At 42.9% G+C, this 12,043-nt stretch overlaps 1 protein-coding gene across 2 annotated transcripts in view; it reads left to right on the forward strand.

Annotated features, from left to right (window-relative positions):
• Positions 1–3,274: 3,274 nt before the first annotated feature.
• The window catches only part of MYO16 (myosin XVI), a 379,293-nt gene continuing 370,524 nt past the window's right edge, over positions 3,275–12,043 (forward strand). For both annotated transcript variants that reach the window (XM_071566752.1, XM_071566844.1), the window contains exon 1: positions 3,275–3,312. The gene's annotated coding sequence lies outside the window, so the exon portion shown is untranslated. The remainder of the gene's footprint in view (positions 3,313–12,043) is intronic.

Here is a 12,043-nt window from a genome sequence, read left to right on the forward strand (position 1 = left end):
AACTGTTAGAATGATATTTTAATATGGATTGTCTGCTGGAAGATGGAATGTCTGTTCTACGGAGTTCTGCAACCTGGAGAGCCACCAGGGCTAGCTTGGATACAGGAACCACTGCAGACCCCGCGCTCCTGATGAAATTAAATTGTGATGCAGATATACACTGCACATGCTAACAGTGCAGATCAGAGCTAGAGAATTTGGTGTAGAAGGAATGACTGAGGATACTGGTGGGGGAATGAACAGACCTTGGTTTGATGCCTTAATTCAGCACCTAGTATCAGTTCTTCAAGCAAGCACTAGAAGTGAGGTCTTCCCTCTGCCTAGTGGTTTGTCCTAACCACAAAGGAACAGAATCTTCCTTTCTCTTCAACAGTTCTTTTAAGCCATGCAAAGCAGAATCATAGCACAGAAAGAGCAGATTTAAAGAACACTCTAATCTGAGCTCTTCCTGTGAAGGTGAATTTCACAGGACAGCTCAGTCAAACTGGTGGCTGCCTGCTGCAGTCCCAGAGCAGTCTCTATCTCCTTTTTCTGGTGCTATAGCTCCTTTCTGCTTCTTTCTCATCTACCTAGCACTGACTGTCAGGCAGCCCATTCAAGAAGCTAAACTGGCTATGAAGAAATGTGTAGCTTCCTTTAAATTTTGCTCCAACAGAGGAAGCATTAGGAGCAGGACTGCCACCTTTAGGACAACAAATAGCTCCCAAACCAATTTAGCTGCGTTGTAAGAGTGCACCCTCAGGGAAAATAACAATCCAATCTAGTGCTGGAGTCTCCTTCTGTGGCATCTAAACATTGCTTTAAGTGAGCTAGGCACCAGCAAGCACTAAGATACAGGGGCTTTTTTCATACCAGTGCTACTCATTTCTTCCAAGAAGAAAACCTGAATTGAATTTTCATTTCTAGATACATAGTTATGATTATTTTGTAACTTTTTCAGCTTTCTCACTTTAGAGAAAGCCTTTCACCTTTCAGGGATTTTTGTCTCACATAAGACACCTGAATAGCTTGAAACACAATTAGCCTTGTAAATAAACTGTTGGATGTTGGTGTTTGCAAAAATGGGGCTTTCCTCAGTACTACTGACAACAACCTCTCTTTGACATGAAATGCTTACTTTATAGTACTTTGCTGAGGTATCTTACACAGCTATTCCTTCTTTTCCATTTCAGATATCATACAGGGAAGGTGACTCTAGAGTGAAAGTCTACATTAGAGAAAAAGTCAAAGGAAAGAAATAGGTATCACAAATCTAGGAGATTCTTTCCACCTGAGACATCAGTCTTTCTGTACTGAGTGGAAATCAATAGGAAATGCAGATGTTATGCATGAAAGTTGTTTACAGAGCACAAGGAGGAAATTACCTGTCTTTGCATAACATTGCTTATTTAGATGGCTTGGCCAACATGCAAAGAATCACTGAAGGCCTTCCTTAGCCCAAAAGAGTTTCAGTCCACTTTTTAAGGAAGTGCTATGGCAAAGCACTAAGGCATACTAAGACTTGAGGAAAACGGAAATGGGATATTCCATTACTGTTTGCCCAGATGGAAGCCAGATTTCAAAATCAAGGAACCAGAAGATGTCATCCGAGCATTTCACCTGCAGAAGACTGAAGAAGGGTCTAAATTCTGTTCCCTATATTGTACAACACCATGATAAAAACAATTCTGGGGGGAAATTTCCTAATCATTACTGGAATCACAAAGTTGGAGACTAGGTTCTCATTTTCTTTCAGTTCTTGTGTACTGGTTCAGCTTCCAGGCATAAGGCAATGTGCTGATGCTCTGCCCTCCACACCACAATTTACAGGCCCTGCTGCCTATATAATCTGGCTACAGAGACACTAAATCTTCAGTTGCATATCAGGTCCCTAAAACATAACATGAAGATAGCTGTGGTCAGATCTATGATTCACAGCTTGGACTTTTCTGAAAAAAAATGTGAGTGAATTTTAAAAGCAGAGCACTTATATGTGGATCACAATTGACTTTAAATGAGGGACAGCTGCTTATATACCTTACAACCAAATTGGAATCAGCAGTGCAGGTGCCATCATCAGGTAAGCAGGGACCATTCAAGACTAAGTGAGGGGTAATCTAATATAGGTGTTTATATTCTACAGTGTTTCATAGCATGTAGGCATCTGGGTACCATCGTGGCTTGCTAGCTTGATCTAGGAAGTATTATGGGACAAAGGTGAGACTTACTCTTGTAAATATAATGCTGATGTGAGGTTTTGGTCCATGTAGGGTGTAGGGTATAGTCTGCAAAAATTGGAAATCAGAGGGACAATCCTGCTGGCATAGCAAAGATGTCTTCTATTGAGAGGATGTAGTGGAGGATGACATAGGGTACATTGTGTAGGGCAATGTGTAGTGAAGAGTTTGCTTGGACAATTCCTGTTAAGCCTTCAATGAAAAAAGATGGACTGATGCACACTTTAGCTAAAAGACAGGGTTCTCATCTGTGGGCAAAATGTCTTATCAGGCAATCTCACCACTTCATAAGGTGGCAAAAAACTGTCACCAGGATTTGTGACTTTGCTGTCTTTAGGGTTTTTTACAGGATTTCTACCTACAGTGCCAGGAAACAGCAAGGCATGAACAAACTGGTTATAGTACAGGACCAGAAATAGATGCATCTAAGCTGCCATTTGTTTTGTAAATACAAACCTCGGAAGAAGTGTTGGTTCAGCATCCCTCTCACAGGGTGGTAATTATAACATTCCCAGCACTTCCCTTTTGTTGAGCATTTTGTGTCAGTAGGGAACCAAGTAGGTCTTTGTTGTGCTGAACTACATCTAGACTGCTCCCATTCACACACCTTCACGGACTCCTTCCTTCGAGGAGTTTACCGAAGGAGAGAGGTGAACAATGACAATCGAAATTCGAAAAATCCAGTGTGTCCCACGGGCCCGGGTGAGCTCTGCGGAGGGAAGCAGAGCGGTGGCAGAGGGGTTCGGTGGGGTGCGGGTCCGACGTGCTCTGTCGGATGCTCCCTATAGCGCCCCGGCAGGTACCAGGCGGGGCGGCGCAGGGAGAGCCGCCCTCCGGCTGCCCTGGCGTGGTCGGCGGCTGGGCATCGCATCGCGGGGAGGCGTCGGCGAGAGGCGGGCGGGGAGGAGTGTCGGGGGAGGCGTCGGCGGCTCGGTACGGAACGGCACGGCACGGCACGCCAAGGCAGGGCAAAGAAAGATACCCGAGAGAAAGTGGAAGTGTGCCTCGCCCCGCCGCGGCCGCCTGCCCGGCACCGGCGGAGAGGCGGCCCCGCTGCTCCGGGCACAGGCTGCTGCCGAGGCCGCGTACCCCCGAGGTGAGTGCCGCACTCGGGCAGGGCAGGGAGGGGGCGGCGGGGTGCCCAGCGGGTGAGCACCGCAGAGGGGCTGCCCCTCGGGTCTCCGGCATCGGGAACGGGCTGATGCGGAGGCACGTTTTGCGAGGAGTTGGTTGGTGGTCTCTGTGTATACTGGGGGGCGTGAGGAAGGTGTGTGCTTTTTCTTTCTTCTATTCTGTGTTCCTTTTTGTCCGAATGCCCCTGCCCTGCCCGTGGCCAGCGGCCCCGCAGCCTGGCGCCAGCTCTGGTGGGGTCTGCCCAGAGGGAGGCAGGATCCGCCCGCGCCGCTGTTGGGGAGCGAGGGGGGGAAATGCGGTGGGTCAGTGAGGTGCTGGGCTCAGCCCGCGCTCATTGTGTGCGGAGGTGAGGAAACTAACCCAGGCTCTGCCAGAAGAGCACTTTGCCTTTGTGGACACGCCGCTGCTCTTCCCGAGCCCCCGGTTGGGGCGGAGAGGCTGCTGTGAGCTGGTGGAAATCAGTGCTGACAGGCAGCTGGGTGGCGATTTTCTGATAAACCTTTTCTTTCATTGGTAGTGTCAGTTTGTTAAATCCCAGTGTTTCGTGGGAGTGTGCCTACCGAATGGGTGACAGAAGGACTTCACAGCACTGTTAGCGCCAGGCTCGTTTCCAGCACCAGCTCTCCTCAGGTGGCCCCCGTCGCCCGTGCCCCTGTTCTGGGCTGGAGCGCTCCCCGCGCCCGGGCTTCACAATTGGGAACTTACGTGTGTGAGCTTGGATACCAACAGCCCTGGCTTTACCCCAGGGCTGGAGTTGCTGGCAATGGGAGCCCGCTCTGGAGGCTTGCTCTGAAGAAACAGGACTGACTTTCCCTCTGGGAAGATAGGGACTAGCGTGTCAGGATAATCCCATGTACTTCAAGATGAGAGATATGATTCAATTTCTGTGTTTGCACAGTCAGTTTAGGACTGTTTGTCTCCTCCTGTGGGTTGTTTTTGTGAAGAATCTCAGGGAGAGCATGGATTTTCAACTCCTGCTCCCATAACTTTTTAAGAGGCTATTCTCCTGTTGAGTTTTCTGTTCTCCATATATTCTGTTTATACAGTCCTGGCTAGACAAGTGGTTATCAGTATGTTATACTAAAAATGACAGAGCAGTGCTGAAATAGTAGCTTTTTACATGGTGTTTTACTTTGGGGATGATTGTGTGGATGTAAAAACATTGTAGGTTTCATTGCCAGCCTCTGAAATGTGACCTGAGGGTAAAAAAAAAAAGGCATAGTACATATATATATATATATATATGTATGTTTGCGTGTACAGTAAGGTCAAAGTGATGGGACAAGTTCTCTTGACTGAGCTATTGTTCTGGAACAGCAGGGGTGCCATTAAAAGTCCCTGTAAAGACTGGGATTAGGGTGATTGGTAGAGCAGAGCTCTGAACCATTGCAGTGAATTTGTGTTGCAGCAGCATTCAGAAATCCTAGCTGTAAATCACATTATACAAGGAGAAAGCCAGCCCTTGGCCTCAAGGGGTGACACAGGTACAGTAAGCAATTTGTAAGAGGAAGGAACAGAGGGGAAGGCATTTGTCTAATATTACATGGGTTAGGCCAGAGCTCAAAGTTTCCAGACTATAGCTAGCTTTATATATTTTGTTTCTGTTATAATACCTTTTCATTGTGAATTCAGCCTTTTCTGATTATGGAATAACTTTCTAAATGGTAGCAATAATGTCTGCTGTATAGTGTACAGAATCTGTATTTAATGCATACAATGAATAAACATTGAAAAATTTTGAACTGGGAAATCAAAATACTTCCAACTAACAGCTGTTTATTTGAATAAGCCTACCTAGAGTAGCATATATTCTGTAATTGTACAGAAGGAATTAAATGGAGCTTTACTTGTTTGGAATTTGTAGTGCTGGTTGAGGCAACAGACCATCATGGTAACTGTGGTTTATTGCACTGCTTTGAAAGAGCTCTTGCATTTTATGCTGGCATTATGCTGCTTTTAAGTAGTACTGTTATTTCAAACCAGCATAATGAGATGAAAGGCATTTGGCATGCACCCCTGTAAAACAAGATTTTGGTGCTAAATTCAGATCCTTGCTTAAAGGTATCTATCAAATACCATGGTTATGCAGGGTGTCATACCAAGAAAAACAGACATCTAGGTTAAAGCTGTCTTGTGATATTTTTGTCATGAAATGACAGTCAGAACAGCAGTTTCAACCACATTTTTCCTCTTTTGGGAGGGAATGGTTTCTTAGCTTAGACATGAAGCTTTTGCAGAGTGAACATGAGGTAGGTGGACATATTAAATGGGACATTTTAATGAAATGAATTACAGATTTGAACATGAGTCTCTTCTGTCTCACCTGATTGTCCTAACCAACAAGTTATTTCAGAGAGATTTCTGTGTGTTTGTTTCACAAAACATTGTGCTTAAATGTGTAATTTGAATATACATGTACACACATACACAGAGAGGATTTTTTGTTGAGTTGTGAGATACAACAGAAAATATTCTCCCCATTTGAATAATGTTTTAATTCACATTTTCATGAACATAAGTTTTGGCCACTTTTATAAAAAGGGATAAAATAGTGAATTTCACATCTGAGTTGAAAAACCCTATAACAAAATCAAAACAAAACAAAAAAAATGCAACCCCAAGCAGACACCGTGGACCAAAGCCATTTTGTACAGTCTGTCAGTACTATCTCAAGCTTATCCTGTGTGTTGGCTTGTTACTGTCTTTCTGATCATAGCCAGGAAACCTCACTTGCACATTCTCTGTGTTTTTTCCACTTCATCTTCTTTCTGCTACTAACTGTTATTCAGAAAATTGTAGCTAATGAACATAGAAAAATGTTATAATCCTGCACAAAACTAGTAATAGTTGGGGATGCAGTTGATGATGTCTGGGAATATCATGTTGTCACATGTTGGCAACAACAGCAGCTACTGGAGCTATTTGTCACTTTGTGGGCCAGACCTGCTGGTTTAAGACTCTGCCAAGCCATGTGAAATACAGTTTGTTGCATCTTTCTGAAAAAGATGGCAAATATTTTTTTGGCTCAGTAAGATGAAAGCACCATCCTGGCAGGCAGCTAACTCTAACCTTTGCACTTAGATTTGTTAATTTTCCCTAAGGTGTGTGTTTCATGTGGTGCCAAGGCTAGCTGTTGACTCATTTAGCTTCTTAGAGGCATTTCACAGCAATCAAATAAACATTTATATATATATATATATGTGTGTGTGTGTGCATATATGACTATCCACACAGCCTTTTTGTCTAGTAATTATGAATAAATCATGTTCTGATTCATGCCTGTAAGAGTGTATATTCCTGGACTGTCCTATCACACATGCTGAAGAGGGTTGGATTATGGATTTTAGTTTTTGTTCCCTCTTTCTAAATGATCCACTTTAAAATATCACTCTCCCTAATTCCTGGAAGTGTTAATACAAATGTTACATCTGTTTTGACAGGGAAAGATTTTTTTCTTCCCTAATGTATTTGGGATCAAGAAAGCAAGCCATGCAACCTGAAGTAGATGGCTTTAGAGGGGTTGACTTAATTGTGATTTTTGGATCATACATACAGAAGTACCTGATTAATTCCAGACATGCTAAAAATGGCTTGTTCCTTTCTAGAATGAATGTGTGTCTAGGATAGGTATTAAACCTTAACTTCTGTGGCCTTGAAGACATGGAAGAGCACATGCATCCCCAGCAGTGCAAGGCTGACAGCTGTGTTGACTGACATATGGGCACTATGACAGCAATGCTGATTTTTCTGGTGCTTCAAGGCTTAAGCTACTCTCCTCTGACTTTATGGGAGAAAGAGTAAGTTCTGGATCAAAAATACAAATGCCTCTAAAATACATTTTTTGTAGCAGCTGAAAAGTATTTAAAATCACTTTGCAATTCCTTTAAAGCCTCCTTTTTCCTCCCTAGTGACAATGGCTAAGGTGGCACAGCTGGTCTGTTGTGTGATATATCTGGCAATGAACAGCAGCTGCTCAAAGATTTGTCAAAAGGAAGTTGGGTAGTATGATTTCAGACTATAGTGAGATGCTGGAAGGTAGCATTGTCCCAGAGGCATGCAAGGATTTCTTGTAGGTACCTAAGGTATGATGCAACTGCAGCACAAGCATATAACAGAATCTCATGAGGCAGTAAAATCCAGGTGACAGAGATACTGCTTGTGGTTCAGAAGACAGTAGATTTTATGGTCAGTCTCAAACTGGGAGTGCAGTTTCTTGTAAATACAAATTCTATTGTCCCGTGAAGTGATATTCTGTGGATTTGAAATAAGCATTTTTTTTTAAAGGTGTTTCTTTTGATACCTAAAGATCAGTGCATCTGCTTTTCTAGGATCATGGATCATTTTGTTTTGGGGTTAGAACAAGGTGTGAAATGTTTGGAAAGACTGATTGCAGGAATCATGGAATGTCAATATAGTTGTGGGGTTTTGTTTTGAAGCAGTTAAGTATGTTTCAAGTAAATGGGCTATGGGGAAAATGTTGCTGTTTGTATTGCAGTACTGTGTTGTGGATCAATTCTCAGTTGAGATCCCTTTATGTCAACTGCTGTTAATAGGTGTAATAAACCAAAAACATCTATCCAACTACGTTTATCTTAGAGTCTGAGAACTACCATGTAGGAGGAGGGAAGATCAGATAATTTAATATTTTTTATGGTATCAGCAGCTAAATCCCATCACAGAAGCCCAACCTAAGCAACTGCCCAAGCTTCCTGTGTAGTCAGAAGAGAGAGATGAATGAACTTCGGGCGGTAGGTATCTGAATATATGGCCCTGACTCTCTCTTCTATGCCTGTCTGCTTTGGGATCAAAGTGGAGGGACATGGATGTCCTTGCCTGTACCTGTGCAAGTCAAGTGAGGCCTCCAGCCTTCCTCAAGAGTATACTGTGCATGCTTAACACTTCCCTGGCAGTGACCTCCATGTCAGCTAATAAGGGAAAGTTTGTGCTGTTTGTCAGATCTGGATTGTAGATAAATATGCAGTGTGTCCTAATTAGGAGTTTTATTTAAGGAACAATAGTGATTTAACACCCCAGTCTAATTACTCATAAGCTTCTTCCTAATTCTGCAATTATTGCTGGAGCAAGACTTTTTATGGAAAATACACCCTTAAGGAAATTGGAACCACTGACTTCCAGTGCTTATAGAAAGCTTTATTTCTGTGACAATGTTCTGTAGACAATATCTATAAGGAAATAGTAGTACTTTTACAGGGTCACAAAGGCAGAAAAGGTGTCAAGTGTTTTCAAGAAACTGTGGTAGTCAGGTCTCAAAATCTAGATGACTCTGTCTTTAGAATGTGCATCTGTAGGATCACATTCTGCTCAGATATTACCTAGTGGAGAAGGCATGCTTTAGTCACTTTATACCACAGTCATCTTTGGCTTTCAGAGGGTGAGGCGAGGGGGTCAGGGTGTAGCCAGAGTGTACTGGCTGCATGCTCATGTAGTTTTTAGCAGCCAAGGCAGCTTTTCATAAACATAGATGGTTAGGTGCAATAAGCCAATGTGAAATGTAGTGTGGCCTTACAAGGATAAAGTTGGTTTTGTAGCTTGTTTCCAGGTAATCCATATAGTGTTTCAGATGGATAGAGAACCTGGTAGAGAATATCCTGGCCTATCAACCAGGTGGTTGCAACAATTTTCGTCTCAGAGAAGGCTTCTCAAGTGTTCTCTCAGTTTCCATGAGCAGGCTTGCTCTTCCCAGAGATTGATAAATTTGACTAATCCTTACTACTGGAAGGCAGTTCTTCCTTTGCAGAATTAAAACCTAAACATTTGTCCTCTTTAAATGCTAGCTTATTAATGTTTTTGAAGATGAGGAGCTTTGTATCCAGTCTGCAGAGAGAGATCTGTTTATTTGTTAAATGGATGTAGCTGGAAAAGAAATAAACAAGCTCTCAGGCTCAGACTACCTTATTCCATATTGGACTAATGAAGCAATTAAGCCTAAAAGCTTGTCACTTTTCTTTATTACACAACCATTATAGTAAGCTTTTAAACTAACCTTTTTCTTATTTGTATTTGTAAAGAAAATGTTTCATCTATAGGCAGAACTGCTGTGTGCTTGAGGGGCTCTGAGTGTGGACATGTGCATTTAATGCAAAACAGTTGCAGTCACTTCAGCATGCAAGATCATGCCCTGGGCTCACGATTCCTCAGTCCTGTCACATCTCTTCCTTTCCCAGCAGGACATGCTTGTCTACATCCCAGTGTGCCAACACAGCCATATAAAGGAAAGGGTATAAAAACACTGCAAGCTACTCTGCTCTGTTTCCACTTCCTACCACAGATACTGTTTTAGATGTCAAGTGGCTCAGTACTTCCTTGACCCCCTTCACTGTTCCTCACTGAATGTGTTTTAGCATCAAATGATTTGGCTCTCACTTTAGTCCCAGGTTCAAGTCTCTGGATTGTTCACACTGCATATATGCTAATGAATTCAATATCCCCACCGGCGAAGGAGAAGTAGTTCCTTCTGAAGAGGGGCAGGGAAGGGAAAAAAGGCATTGTTGGCTGGCTAATTTGCTTCAAGGTCTGCTTTGGACAAACAATATGGGCACAGACCCTGCCAAATTTGGCTTCCTCTGCCTGGGACGGTTCTCTAGCACTTGCTACCCTTTACTGCCCCCTCATGCCTGTGATAGAGAGAGGTTGGAAGCACCCCTGAGTGTCAGATGTAGCTGAGCTTTAATATGAACACTACCAGTGAAGAGACCCTAGCCCTGACGGTGGCTGTGTGCAAGTGGATGGTGACAGCATCAGTAGTTTTACTCCAATTTTGTATCAACTGAGATTTTGGAATTTAATCACCTTTTCTTTGCTTACAGATGTGTGTTTTTCTCCCCTTGTGAAAGGAAATGTATGTACAAACAGCATACAGGACCTGCAGGGTACTCTAATAGCCAGTTTCTTGAGACTGAAAGTGTTCGTAAGAGTGGGAAATCATCTCTTACTGAGTAAAGGCTGAGGAAGCCAAGCTGGTTCATGATAACTGTTATTGACAGGGTGAATTTTTTATTTGTATGTTTTGTCTATAGTTGTAACTACTAATCAGGCTTTCTGAATTTATGCTTGCATTAATACTTATTTGTTGCAATTATTGCCTTTCAGAATCCTGAGGTGTTTTGTTTTTTGTTTTTTTTTTTCAAAAAGGTGAAGTTTTATGCCTTGGTACAGCACTGGTAGCTTTTGCATTAGTGGGTGTTCTCCCTGTCCCCTGTCATATTTCTTGAACTTTTATTCAAACAGAGGATATTTGAGGTTGACATTACATTTCCCTTAAAAAGCTTTAATAAAAAGTTCTGGATTGGGATAACAGTGCAGTTGTTGCAGAAAGAGGAATCCTGGGCATGCAAAGGGAGAGTCCACAGCAGCTGGGCAGCGTCATGCTGGCTGTGGCATTCACTGCTGCTGCTGAAGCAGTCCATGGGCCAGAGGGAAGTTGTGTTCTACTGGACCTGAATACCTGATCAGTAATTAATCTGGTTGCCAACAGTGCAAGAGGGAAGAGTGAGGTGGTTTTACTATATTCTTTATATAGTTTTCTCAAAATAGAAAACACCACTTTCAAACTGTCATCTCATTATTAGTTTTAAATACAGCTACTGCAAGTTGTGTCTGCTAGAAAGAGCAGTCAAATGTCCTCATTATTTCAGGGACTTTGGTGTCCTTTAAGATATATAACAAGTGGCTGTCCCTGCTCTAAAAACTTTCAGTCTATCAGGGAAAATTAGGTGGTGTCCACAGGGACAAAGGAGGTAGCAAACATAATTTAAGTCACAGGAGTAAGAACAAGTCCCACTTCTATTTTTCTATTTTATATAGTAAGCCATCATTAGACTAGCTAGGTCTTAATATTTTATCTACTGTAATTTAAATAAAATCCATAGGATTTTAAAAAAAAAGGCAGTTCAGTGCCAGTGAGTAGACTGAATCTCCCAGCAATTTAAGAGCAAGGACCACAGAGCATACTGTGCCCTGGACGCAGAGGAGGGAAACAAAGTGGTGGTCTACTTTTAAGGGACAAAGCCAATTATTCTCTTCAGGTTTTCTGCAGGTGTGTCAAGTCATGCATGGCCATATCCATTCATAAAATATAGTGACCCCCATGGCAGGTAAATTTGTCCTTCCTGGTTTATGATGCATGATGAAGGTTATAAGCCACAGCAGCCACAGTGTTGTGACTGTTTGCACCAGTTTGTCTGGTCTAGAAGTCAAAGAAATGTGCACATAGATGAAGACAAGCACCATAGGCCCTTTTGTCACCTGCTCTTGGCTCTCACCTCAGTGTAGCATTCTCTTCTGCACTGGGGATGAGAATATTTGGGAGGCCAGTGAGAGGTGGTGGAGTGTGGCAACACTGGTAGACTGGTTGTGTGCATTCTCAAAGGGTTATTTGTGCTGATTAAATAGGCTGGTATTTTGGAATGGCTAAGGGTGGGCCTGGGTGTCTTCCATGCATAAGTGCTAGCTGATCTCAGAAAGAAAGGACAGAAGTGTTGCAACTGCTGTTGCAGCATATTTGCTGAATTCACAGTTACGGAGGAGATGTTTCCTCTTTTTCTTTTTTTCTTTTTTTGGCCCTGCTTGTGGGATGGGAGCACATTTGTGAATTCCTTCTCAGTTCAAACACACAGAGTTCTCACACAGGGTCTGCTGCTTGGGAGAAGTACATCTAGCTCACAAAAGTTACA

Source organism: Pithys albifrons, chromosome 1 (genome assembly GCF_047495875.1).
Source record: "Pithys albifrons albifrons isolate INPA30051 chromosome 1, PitAlb_v1, whole genome shotgun sequence".
NCBI lineage: Eukaryota > Metazoa > Chordata > Aves > Passeriformes > Thamnophilidae > Pithys > Pithys albifrons.